Source organism: Balaenoptera acutorostrata, chromosome 5 (assembly GCF_949987535.1).
Source record: "Balaenoptera acutorostrata chromosome 5, mBalAcu1.1, whole genome shotgun sequence".
Taxonomy (NCBI): domain Eukaryota; kingdom Metazoa; phylum Chordata; class Mammalia; order Artiodactyla; family Balaenopteridae; genus Balaenoptera; species Balaenoptera acutorostrata.
Genome location: NC_080068.1, coordinates 86,277,663 through 86,289,028, shown reverse-complemented (window position 1 = coordinate 86,289,028; position 11,366 = coordinate 86,277,663).

The following is an 11,366-nucleotide window of genomic DNA, read 5'->3' as shown; positions in this document are numbered from 1 at the left end:
GACACTATTCTACTCTACCCAGATGTCCCCCCTTCTCCTCCCACCATCAAATCCATTCCCAGATGGAAAGATTGGGAAACAATGAGATCAATTCTCCTTTTTAGCTCTAGCAAAATACCTCTTACCCTTAAGTGTAGAACGTTGACAGAGAAATGTAAAATTATTATAAATATTCCATCGGTTATTTTTTAACATTATGTACTTTTAGCAACATTATGTCTATTGATTTTTAAGACTAGCAGAGAACAACTTGCTGTTCAAATTTGAGGATTTACCATGTTCAGTTAATTTAATAATTCAATTTTATTTTAACATGTGTTATCTATTTCCACATAGAAATAGTAACATCATCAGATATAATTTTATATAAAATTATATAATGTCCATACCAAGTTAAGCTAAATAATAGTACCATAATTGGGTAGGTTTTACCCTCTGTGACAGGTGATATTTGACATTACTGTTAATTACAGAACAGTGCTCATTAAGAACAACTACAAGTAGAAACATGTAAGTTCGGCCTTGGAAATATGCAAAAAAAGATGAAATGTATCTACAGTAATGTTGACTTTTATTTTCTAGTCCTTCCTTCAAAGCCAATAACCCTCATGTGTCTTGCTACTTTGTGTTTTCTTTGGTTGCCTTTACCCCAGTAAGGGGTTGTGCAATGCTTCAACATTGAAGGGAACAAGGGCTCAGCACAACACAGTCTTCTGTGATCAGGGATCATTTTGTCTGCAGCACAGAGATGAGTGGGAGGGGCAAAGGAATGGTTTCCATGGGGGCTGGAATCAAGCCAAGGCCCAGAGCTTTGTAAGTCCTGTTAAACATTTTGCTTGTCATCCAAAAAGCAATGAGAAGCCATGTTAGGGTTTTAACCAGAAAAGTGTCATGATGAGTTTTCCATTTAAAAAGGACATTTCTGTGTACTGTGGAGTGAGTGGTTTGAAGGGAGAACCAGTTTGGATTCAAGAGGACAGACTAGGAAACAAAAGCAGTAGTGTGGATAAGAAGTAATACTGGCTTTTGAGGTTGGTTTTAACGGAAAGGAAGATAAATTTAAGAGATACTTAGGAAGTGAAAATAGTTATTCTTACAATATAAGGATCGGAGTCAGTGTAATACATTCAGAATTAATCTTAATGATTACTTTTGCATGGAATGTGTTCTTACCTGAGGTCAGGAACTCAGAAGACCTTCAGAAGAAAACAGTATGAGTTTCGTACATACCTGCTGAGTTTGAGGTGTCTGAACTTTTAAGTGCAGAATGTAAGGTGGAGGTTGAATATATGGGCCTGGGGATGAGAAATTTGAATTAATGGTGAAGGAAACATTGAAAAGTGATGATATACAGTAAGTCCCCTACATATGAACCTTCAAGTTGTGAACTTTCAAAGATGCAAACGTGCATTTGCACGTCCAATCATGTAAGTTAGTTCACGTGTCTGGCGTACATTGTCACGTGCGTGCATCCTCTACAAGTGGTTGTGCTTTTGTGTACTTTACTGTACAGTACTGTATAGAGTACAGTAGTACAGTGTCTTTATTTCAAGCCCACGATGTCTGGAAGCAAGCATAAAAGCAGCAGTGATGTAGCAATCCAATGCTACCGTGTCATCTATAATGAGAAAAAAAGAGCTACTACCCAGACGTCACTGAATCATTTTTTCCAGAGAGTAGATAGAATTGAATCCAGCAAGGAACCAGAACCTGTGCCATCAATGTCAGGCGTGAGTGAAATTGCAGCTTGCCCTCCATCTCCTACTGCAGACGATCCTTCAGCTCTACCATCTCCCACCTCCTCTCCCTCCTCCATTGGTAACTCTTCTTGCCTGTTCACTTGATGCCAGCCTCTGGATGCCAGCAGTTGTAATGTACTACTGTGCTTTTCAAGGTACTGTACTATAAGATTAAAAATGTTTTCTTTATTTTTTGTATTTGTTTTTTATGTATTATTTGTGTGAAAAGTATTATAAACCTATTACAGTAGAGTACTATATACCCAATTGTGTTAGTTGGGTACCTAGGTTAACTTTCTTGGACTTACAAACAAATTGGACTTCTGAACGCACTCTTGGAAAGGAACTCATTTGTACATAGGGAAAATACTGTACTCAGATGCCTACCTGTGAAATGAAAATATCTCATTTCTTAACTGAGTTTGCATTCACTTCATCATTAATGAGAATGGCTTTTACAAAATATGTGCCTGTTATTTTTAATAAAAAATACCGCTCTATATCTTGTAGTTATTTTTATTGAGTTTTTTTACTGATATGCATCAAACTAGAGGAACGATGTTTGGCATTAGATGCTTATTTGCTAAATTAACATAAATGAATTTATTATTTATTCTTTATAACTAAAACTTTACATCATATATTTATCTCTCATAATATATTTATTTTTTGAAACTTTAATTGTAATTTATGTGTACTGTGAATGTTGGATATTTGATGTAAATGTTTATAAAGCTCTCTGGGCTTAGCACTTTAGCTAGATTTGCTCTTTCTTCAATGGTTTTGTCCTATGCATGTTCATATTTGACATCTCCATATCAATTTTAGTGTTTTGTACTCAAATTATCAGTAATTACTTCAAAAATTTCAAATTTTTAAAAATAACTTTTACATAGCATTTTGTTAAAATGTTATTTTTTCTTCAATATTGTGGTTAAATGCATCTTCTCATTCCATATGAAGTTATTTTTGTGTTTGAATGTGTGTATGTTTTGTTTCTTAAAAATCCAGCCCAAACTTTTGTTTATTTAATTTACAGTTTTTATTTTCAGGTTCTTCCCCTAATTTATATATTTTATGAATTTATCTTCATTTCCCTGTATCCTAATTAATAAGTTAAGAGATTTACTAATCTCTTAACTTAAATGCTTCTAACATTAATCCTATTAATCTTGGCTTAATGATACCATATTTAAAGCTATAAATTTTATCTGAATAGAGCTTTGGCCATGTATCATGGATTTTAATATGTAATATTTTAACTTTCTTTAATGTCTAAACTATCCAAAAATTAATTTTGTTTTTCCTTTCTAGTTTAAATGATATTTAGATTATTATTAAAATGTTTTCAAGTTTTTACATCTCTTATAGTTATTGATTTGTATTGATTTCTGGTTTTAATACATCTTTTGTTAGAGCAAATTATGTGTAATAATTATACTTTCTGGCATTTAAAACTTCATTTTGTTAGATAATATATGCCAGTGTCTGTAAATGTTTATATATTATTAGAATAACAGTGTCTTATATATGTTCATTTTTGTCTCATCCATCATCAGGCCTGGAACAGACTTGGAAAATAAAAGCAGCACTTAATAACATTTCTTGGGAAAAAAAATGAATAACCTAACCATACTCGTCATTTTCCCATTTTTACTAAAAACTGAATTTAGTAAACAGATATGAGAATGAATTGATAAACTAAATTATAACTGACAAATGTAATTAATGTTTGATGATATTATAGCAACTTATATAGAAAGCCTGTGTAATTAACAAGTCATCTGGAAATAGACATGTGCTGGTATTCGTTCAGCATCCCTGCATTTTCTTAGTCCTATCAGTAATGTCATTGCCGTAGATCCAGGTATTACTTTATGTTCAAGGCATGAAGAAGATGAGACTCTCCCCCTTTTATTTATTAGGGAGGCTAAAGCTTTCCTACCATGCCCACAATAGAGTTCCACTTAGATTTCATTGGCCAGAGTCGTGGTACATACATATTCTTATCTTAAAATATTTTATTTTCGTGCTCTGCATTAAAATTGTCAAGGAAGAAGGGAGTTAAGAATGGGAATTTATCTAACCAATGAGCTGTGGGTTGGTATTCTTTTTAAATGTGTGCTGCATTGAACAAAATTAAACTGATATTCTAGTTACATGTGTTTCTGAAGCCTATTATAACTTTGAAGAAATAAAGACAAAATTGAGGAGGAGAAACTGTGATTTCAGCACAATTTAATAAAAACTCATTTAACATCCATTATGCACTATGTGCTACAAAAATATTTATTTCTGTGTGGGCACAAAGATAGCTAAAATGAGTCTCTTAGTTCAGTTCTCCTAAATGACTATTCTTTTGCAAATTATTTTTTATGAGACATTTTTGTAAGAGATGAGAATAAAATTTCCTCACCCTATTTTGTCTTTATTTCTCTAAAGTGCATTAGCAAGATAGAGTTTATAATATAGTTATTTTATTTGAATAGGATGATATGTAATATTAATGCAACATAAATGCTTAACTTCATTTTAACTTGAACACTGCAAATTCATGTAGCAACTTTTCTCATCTGCCTCATTGGTACTTGCAAAGTCTAGAAGAATATTTAATACTCTTTATCACCTGATTGCTTAGTATAACATATTCATCAAACAAGCATATACTGATTAAGCACCAAATGGAAAATTCAGTTGAAGAGAAGATACTAGAATGTCTTTTAAAAAATATTTCTTTGTTTTTTTTTTTTTAACTGGTGTGAGGTGATACCTCATTGTAGTTTTTTTTTTTTAACATCTTTATTGAAGTATAATTGCCTTACAATAGTGTGTTAGCTTCTGCTTTATAACAAAGTGAATCAGTTATACATATACATATGTTCCCAAATCTCTTCCCTCTTGCATCTCCCTCCCTCCCACCCTCCCCATCCCACCCCTCTAGGTGGTCGCAAAGCACCGAGCTGATCTCCCTGTGCTATGCGGCTGCTTCCCACTAGCTATCTATTTTACATTTGGTAGTGTATATATGTCCATGACACTCTCTCACCCTGTCACATCTCACTCCTCCCCCTCCCCATATCCTCAAGTCCATTCCCTAGTAGGTCTGTGTCTTTATTCCTGTCTTGCCACTAGGTTCTTCATGGCCTTTTTTTTGTTTGTTTTCCTTAGATTACATATATATGTGTTAGCATACTGTATTTGTTTTTCTCTTTCTGACTTACTTCACTCTGTATAACAGACTCTAACTCCATCCACCTCATTACAAATACCTCCATTTCATTTCTTTTTATGGCTGAGTAATATTCCATTGTATATATGTGCCACATCTTCTTCATCCACTATCCGATGATGGACACTTAGGTTGCGTCCATGTCCTGGCTATTGTAAATAGAGCTGCAATGAACATTTTGGTACATGACTCTTTTTGAACTATGGTTTTCTCAGGGTATATGCCCAGTAGTGGGATTGCTGGGTCATATGGTAGTTTTATTTGTAGTTTTTTAAGGAACCTCCATACTGTTCTCCACAGTGGCTGTATCAATTTACATTCCCACCAAAAGTGCAAGAGGGTTCCCTTTCCTCCACACCCTCTCCAGCATTTATTGTTTCTAGATTTTTTGATGATGGCCATTCTGACCAGTGTGAGATGATATCTCATTGTAGTTTTGATTTGCATTTCTCTAATGATTAATGATGTTGAGCATTCTTTCATGTGTCTGTTGGCAATCTGTATATCTTCTTTGGAGAAATGTCTATTTAGGTCTTCTGCCCATTTTTGGATTGGGTTGTTCATTTTTTGTTATTGAGCTGCATGAGCTGCTTGAAAATCTTGGAGATTAATCCTTTGTCAGTTGCTTCATTTGCAAATATTTTCTCCCATTCTGAGGGTTGTCTTTTGGTCTTGTTTATGGTTTCCTTTGCTGTGCAAAAGCTTTTAAGTTTCATTAGGTCCCATTTGTTTATTTTTGTTTTTATTTCCATTTCTCTAGGAGGTGGGTCAAAAAGGATCTTGCTGTGATTTATGTCATAGAGTGTTCTGCCTATGTTTCCCTCTAAGAGTTTGATAGTGTCTGGCCTTACACTTAGGTCTTTAATCCATTTTGAGTTTATTTTTGTGTATGGTGTCAGGGAGTGTTCTAATTTCATACTTTTACATGTTCCTGTCCAATTTTCCCAGCACCACTTATTGAAGAGGCTGTCTTTTCTCCACTGTATATGCTTGCCTCCTTTCTCAAAGATAAGGTGACCATATGTGCATGGGTTTATCTCTGGGCTTTCTATCCTGTTCCATTGATCTATATTTCTGTTTTTGTGCCAGTACCAAACTGTCTTTATTACTGTAGCTTTGTAATAAAGTCTGAAGTCAGGGAGCCTGATTCCTCCAGCTCCATTTTTCATTCTCCAGATTGCTTTGGCTATTCAGGGTCTTTTGTGTTTCCATACAAATTGTGAAATTTTTTGTTCTAGTTCTGTGAAAAATGCCAGTGGTAGGTTGATAGGGATTGCATTGAGTCTGTAGATTGCTTTGGGTAGTAGAGTCATTTTCACAATGTTGATTCTTCCAATCCAAGGACATGATATATCTCTCCATCTATTTGTATCATCTTTAATTTCTTTCATCAGTGTCTTATAATTTTCTGCATACAGGTCTTTTGTCTCCTTAGGTAGGTTTATTCCTAGATATTTTATTCTTTTTGTTGCAATGGTAAATGGGAGTGTTTTCTTAATTTCACTTTCAGATTTTTCGTCATTAGTGTATAGAAATGCAAGAGATTTCTGTGCATTAATTTTGTATCCTGCTACTTTACCAAATTCATTGATTAGCTCTAGTAGTTTTCTGGTAGCGTGTTTAGTATTCTCTGTGTATAGTATCATGTCATCTGTAAACAGTGACAGCTTTACTTCTTCTTTTCCGATTTGGATTCCTTTTATTTCTTTTTCTTTTCTGATTGCTGTGGCTAACACTTCCAAAACTATGTTGAATAATAGTGGTGAGAGTGGGCAACCTTGTCTTGTTCCTGATCTTAGTGGAAATGATTTCAGTTTTTCACCATTGAGGACAATGTTGGCTGTGGGTTTGTCATATACGGCCTTTATTGTGTTGAGGAAAGTTCCCTCTATGCCTACTTTCTGGAGGGCTTTTATCATAAATGGGTGTTGAATTTTGTCGAAAGCTTTCTCTGCATCTATTGAGAAGATCATATGGTTTTTCTCCTTCAATTTGTTAATATGGTGTATCACGTTGATTGATTTGCGTATATTGAAGAATCCTTGCATTCCTGGGATAAACCCACTTGATCATGGTGTATGATCCTTTTAATGTGCTGTTGGATTCTGTTTGCAAGTATTTTGTTGAAGATTTTTGCATCTATGTTCATCAGTGATATTGGCCTGTAGTTTTCTTTCTTTGTGACATCTTTGTCTGGTTTTGGTATCAGGGTGATGGTGGCCTCGTAGAATGAGTTTGGGAGTGTTCCTCCCTCTGCAATATTTTGGAAGAGTTTGAGAAGGATAGGTGTTAGCTCTTCTCTAAATGTTTGATAGAATTCGCCTGTGAAGCCATCTGGTCCTGGGCTTTTGTTTGTTGGAAGATTTTTAATCACAGTTTCAATTTCAGTGCTTGTGATTGGTTTGTTCATATTTTTTATTTCTTCCTGGTTCAGTCTCGGCAGGTTTTGCATTTCTAAGAATCTGTCCATTTCTTCCAGGTTGTCCCTTTTACTGGCATAGAGTTGCTTGTAGTAATCTCTCATGATCGTTTGTATTTCTGCAGTGTCAGTGGTTACTTCTCCTTTTTCATTTCTAATTCTATTGATTTGAGTCTTCTCCCTTTTTCTCTTGATGAGTCTGGCTAATGGTTTATCAATTTTGTTTATCTTCTCAAAGAACCAGCTTTTAGTTTCATTGATTTTTGCTATTGTTTCCTTCATTTCTTTTTCCTTTATTTCTGATCTGATCTTTATGATTTCTTTCCTTCTGCTAGCTTTGGGGTTTTTTTGTTCTTCTTTCTCTAATTGCTTCAGGTGCAAGGTTAGGTTGTTTATTCAAGATATTTCCTGTTTCTTGAGGTAGGCTTGTATTGCTATAAACTTCCCTCTTAGCACTGCTTTTGCTGCATCCCATAGGTTTTGGGTCGTCGTATCTCCATTGTCATTTGTTTCTAGGTATTTTTTGATTTCCCCTTTGATTTCTTCAGTGATCACTTCGTTATTAAGTAGTGTATTGTTTAGCCTCCATGTGTTTGTATTTTTTACAGATCTTTTCCTGTCATTGATATCTAGTCTCATAGCGTTGTGGTCAGAAAAGATACTTGATACGATTTCAATTTTCTTAAATTTACCAAGGCTTGATTTGTGACCCAAGATATGATCTATCCTGGAGAATGTTCCATGAGCACTTGAGAAAAATGTGTATTCTGTTGTTTTTGGGTGGAATGTCCTATAAATATCAATTAAGTCCATCTTGTTTAATGTATCTTTTAAAGCTTGTGTTTCCTTATTTATTTTCATTTTGGATGATCTGTCCATTGGTGAAAGTGGAGTGTTAAAGTCCCCTACTATGATTGTGTTGCTGTCGATTTCCCTTTTTATGGCTGTTAGTATTTGCCTTATGTATTGAGGTGCTCCTATGTTGGGTGCATAAATATTTACAATTGTTATACCTTCCTCTTGGATCGATCCCTTCATCATTATATAGTGTCCTTCTTTGTCTCTTGTAATAGTCTTTATTTTAAAGTCTATTTTGTCTGATATGAGAATTGCTACTCCAGCTTTCTTTTGATTTCCATTTGCATGGAATATCTTTTTCCATCCCCTCACTTTCAATCTGTATGTGTCTCTAGGTCTGAAGTGGGTCTCTTGTAGACAGCATATATATGGGTCTTGGTTTTGTATCCATTCAGCCAGTCTGTGTCTTTTGGTGGGAGCATTTAATCCATTTACATTTAAGGTAATTATCAATATGTATGTTCCTATTCCCATTTTCTTAAATGTTTTGGGTTTGTTATTGTAGGTGTTTTCCTTCTCTTGTGTTTCTTGCCTAGAGAAGTTCCTTTAGCATTTGTTGTAAAGCTAGTTTGGTGGTGCTGAACTCTCTCAGCTTTTGCTTGTCTGTAGAGGTTTTAATTTCTCCATCAAATCTGAATGAGATCCTTGCTGGGTAGATTAATCTTGGTTGTACGTTTTACTCCTTCATCAGGTTAAGTATATCCTGCCACTCCCTTCTGGCTTGCAGAGTTTCTTCTGAAAGATCAACTGTTAACCTTATGGGGAGTCCCTTGTGTGTTATTTGTTGTTTTTCCCTTGCTGCTTTTAATATGTTTTCTTTATATTTAATTTTTGACAGTTTTATTAATATGTGTCTTGGTGTGTTTCTCCTTGGATTTATCCTGTATGGGACTCTCTGTGCTTCCAGGACTTGAATAACTATTTCCTTTCCCATATTAGGGAAGTTTTCAACTATAATCTCTTCAAATATTTTCTCAGTCCCTTTCTTTTTCTCTTCTTCTTCTGGGACCCCTATAATTCGAATGTTGGTGCATTTAATGTTGTCCCAGAGGTCTCTGAGACTATCCTCAGTTCTTTTCATTCTTTTTTCTTTATCCTGCTCTGCAGTAGTTATTTCCACCATTTTATCTTCCAGGCAACTTATCCGTTCTTCTGCCTCAGTTATTCTGCTATTGATCCCATCTAGAGTATTTTTAATTTTATTTATTGTGTTTTTCATCGTTGGTGGTTCCTGTTTAGTTCTTCTATGGCCTTGTTAAATGTTTCTTGCATTTTGTCTATTCTATTTCCAAGATTTTGGATTATCCTTACTATCATTATTCTGAATTCTTTTTCAGGTAGACTACCTATTTCCTCTTCATTTGTTAGGTCTGGTGTGTTTTGACCCTGCTCCTTCACCTGCTGTGTGTTTTTCTGTCATCTCATTTTGCTTATCTTACTGTGTTTGGGGTCTCCTTTTCACAGGCTGCAGGTTCGTAGTTCCCGTTGTTTTTGGTATCTGTCCCCAGTGGCTAAGGTTGGTTCAGTGGGTTGTGTAGGCTTCCTGGTGGAGGGAACTAGTGCCTGTGTTCTGGTGGCTGAGGCTGGATCTTGTTTTTCTGGTGGGCACGTCCACGTCTGGTGGTGTATTTTGGGGTGTCTGTGGCCTTATTATGATTTTAGGCAGCCTCTCTGCTAATGGATGGGGCTGTGTTCCTGTCTTGCTGGTTGTTTGGCATAGGGTGTCCAGCACTGTAGCTTGCTGGTTGTTGAGTAAAGCTGGGTCTTGATGTTGAGATGGACATCTCTGAGAGATTTTCGCCATTTGGTATTACGTGGAGCTTGGAGGTCTCTTGTGGATCAGTGTCCTGAAGTTGGCTCTCCTACCTCAGAGGCACAGCCCTGATGCCTGGCTGGAGCACCAAGAGCCTGTTATCCACACGGAAAAAAAGGAAAAGGGGAAAAATTAATATATCCTGCTCCCAAAGTCCACCTCCTGAATTTGGGATGATTCGTTGTCTATTCAGGTATTCCACAGATGCAGGCACATCAAGTTGTTTGTGGAGTTTTAATCCGCTGCTTCTGAGGCTGCTGGGAGAGATTTCCTTTTCTCTTCTTTGTTCGCACAGCTCCCGGGGTTCAGCTTTGGATTTGGACCCACCTCTGCGTGTAGGTCACCTGAGGGTGTCTGTTCCCCGCCCAGACAGAACGGGATTAAAGGAGCAGCTGCTTTGGCGGCTCTGGCTCACCCAGGCCGAGGGGAGGGAGGAGTACAGAGGAGGCGGGGTGAGCCTGCGGCGGCAGAGGCTGGCGTGACGTTGCACTAGCCTGAGGTGCTCCGTGCGTTCTCCCGGGGAAGTTATCCCTGAATCACAGGAGCCTGGCCGTGGCGGGCTGCACAGGCTACCGGGAGGGGCGGTGTGGAGAGTGACCTGCGCTCGCACACAGGCTTTTTGGTGGCGGCAGCAGCAGCCTTAGCGTCTCATGCCCGTTTCTGGGGTCCGCGCTGATCGCCGTGGCTCGCGCCCGTCTCTGGAGCTCGTTTAGGCGGCGCTCTGAATCCCCTCTCCTTGCACGCTGCGAAACAAAGAGGCAAGAAAAAGTCTCTTGCCTCTTCGGCAGCTGCAGATTTTTCCCGGACTCCCTCCTGGCTAGCTGTGGTGCACTAACCCCTTCAGGCTGTGTTCACGCCGCCAACCCCAGTCCTCTCCCTGGGATCCGACTGAAGCCCGAGCCTCAGCTCCCAGCCCCGCCCACCACGGCGGGGGAGCAGACAAGCATCTCGGGCTGGTGAATGCTGCTCAGCACTGATCCTCTGTGCGGGAATCTCTCTGCTTTGCCCTCCGCACCCCTGTGGCTGTGCTCTCCTCCGTGGCTCCGAAGCTTCCCCCCTCTGCCACCCGCAGTCTCTGCCCACGAAGGGGCTTCCTAGTGTGTGGAAACTTTTCCTCCTTCACGGCTCCCTCCCACTGATGCAGGTCCCATCCCTATTCTTTTGTCTCTGTTATTTCTTTTTTATTTTGCCCTACCCAGATATGTGGGGAGTTTCTTGCCTTTTGGGAGGTCTGACGTTTTCTGCCAGCGTTCAGTGGGTGTTCTGTAGGAGCAGTTCCACATGTAGATGTATTTCTAATGTATCTGT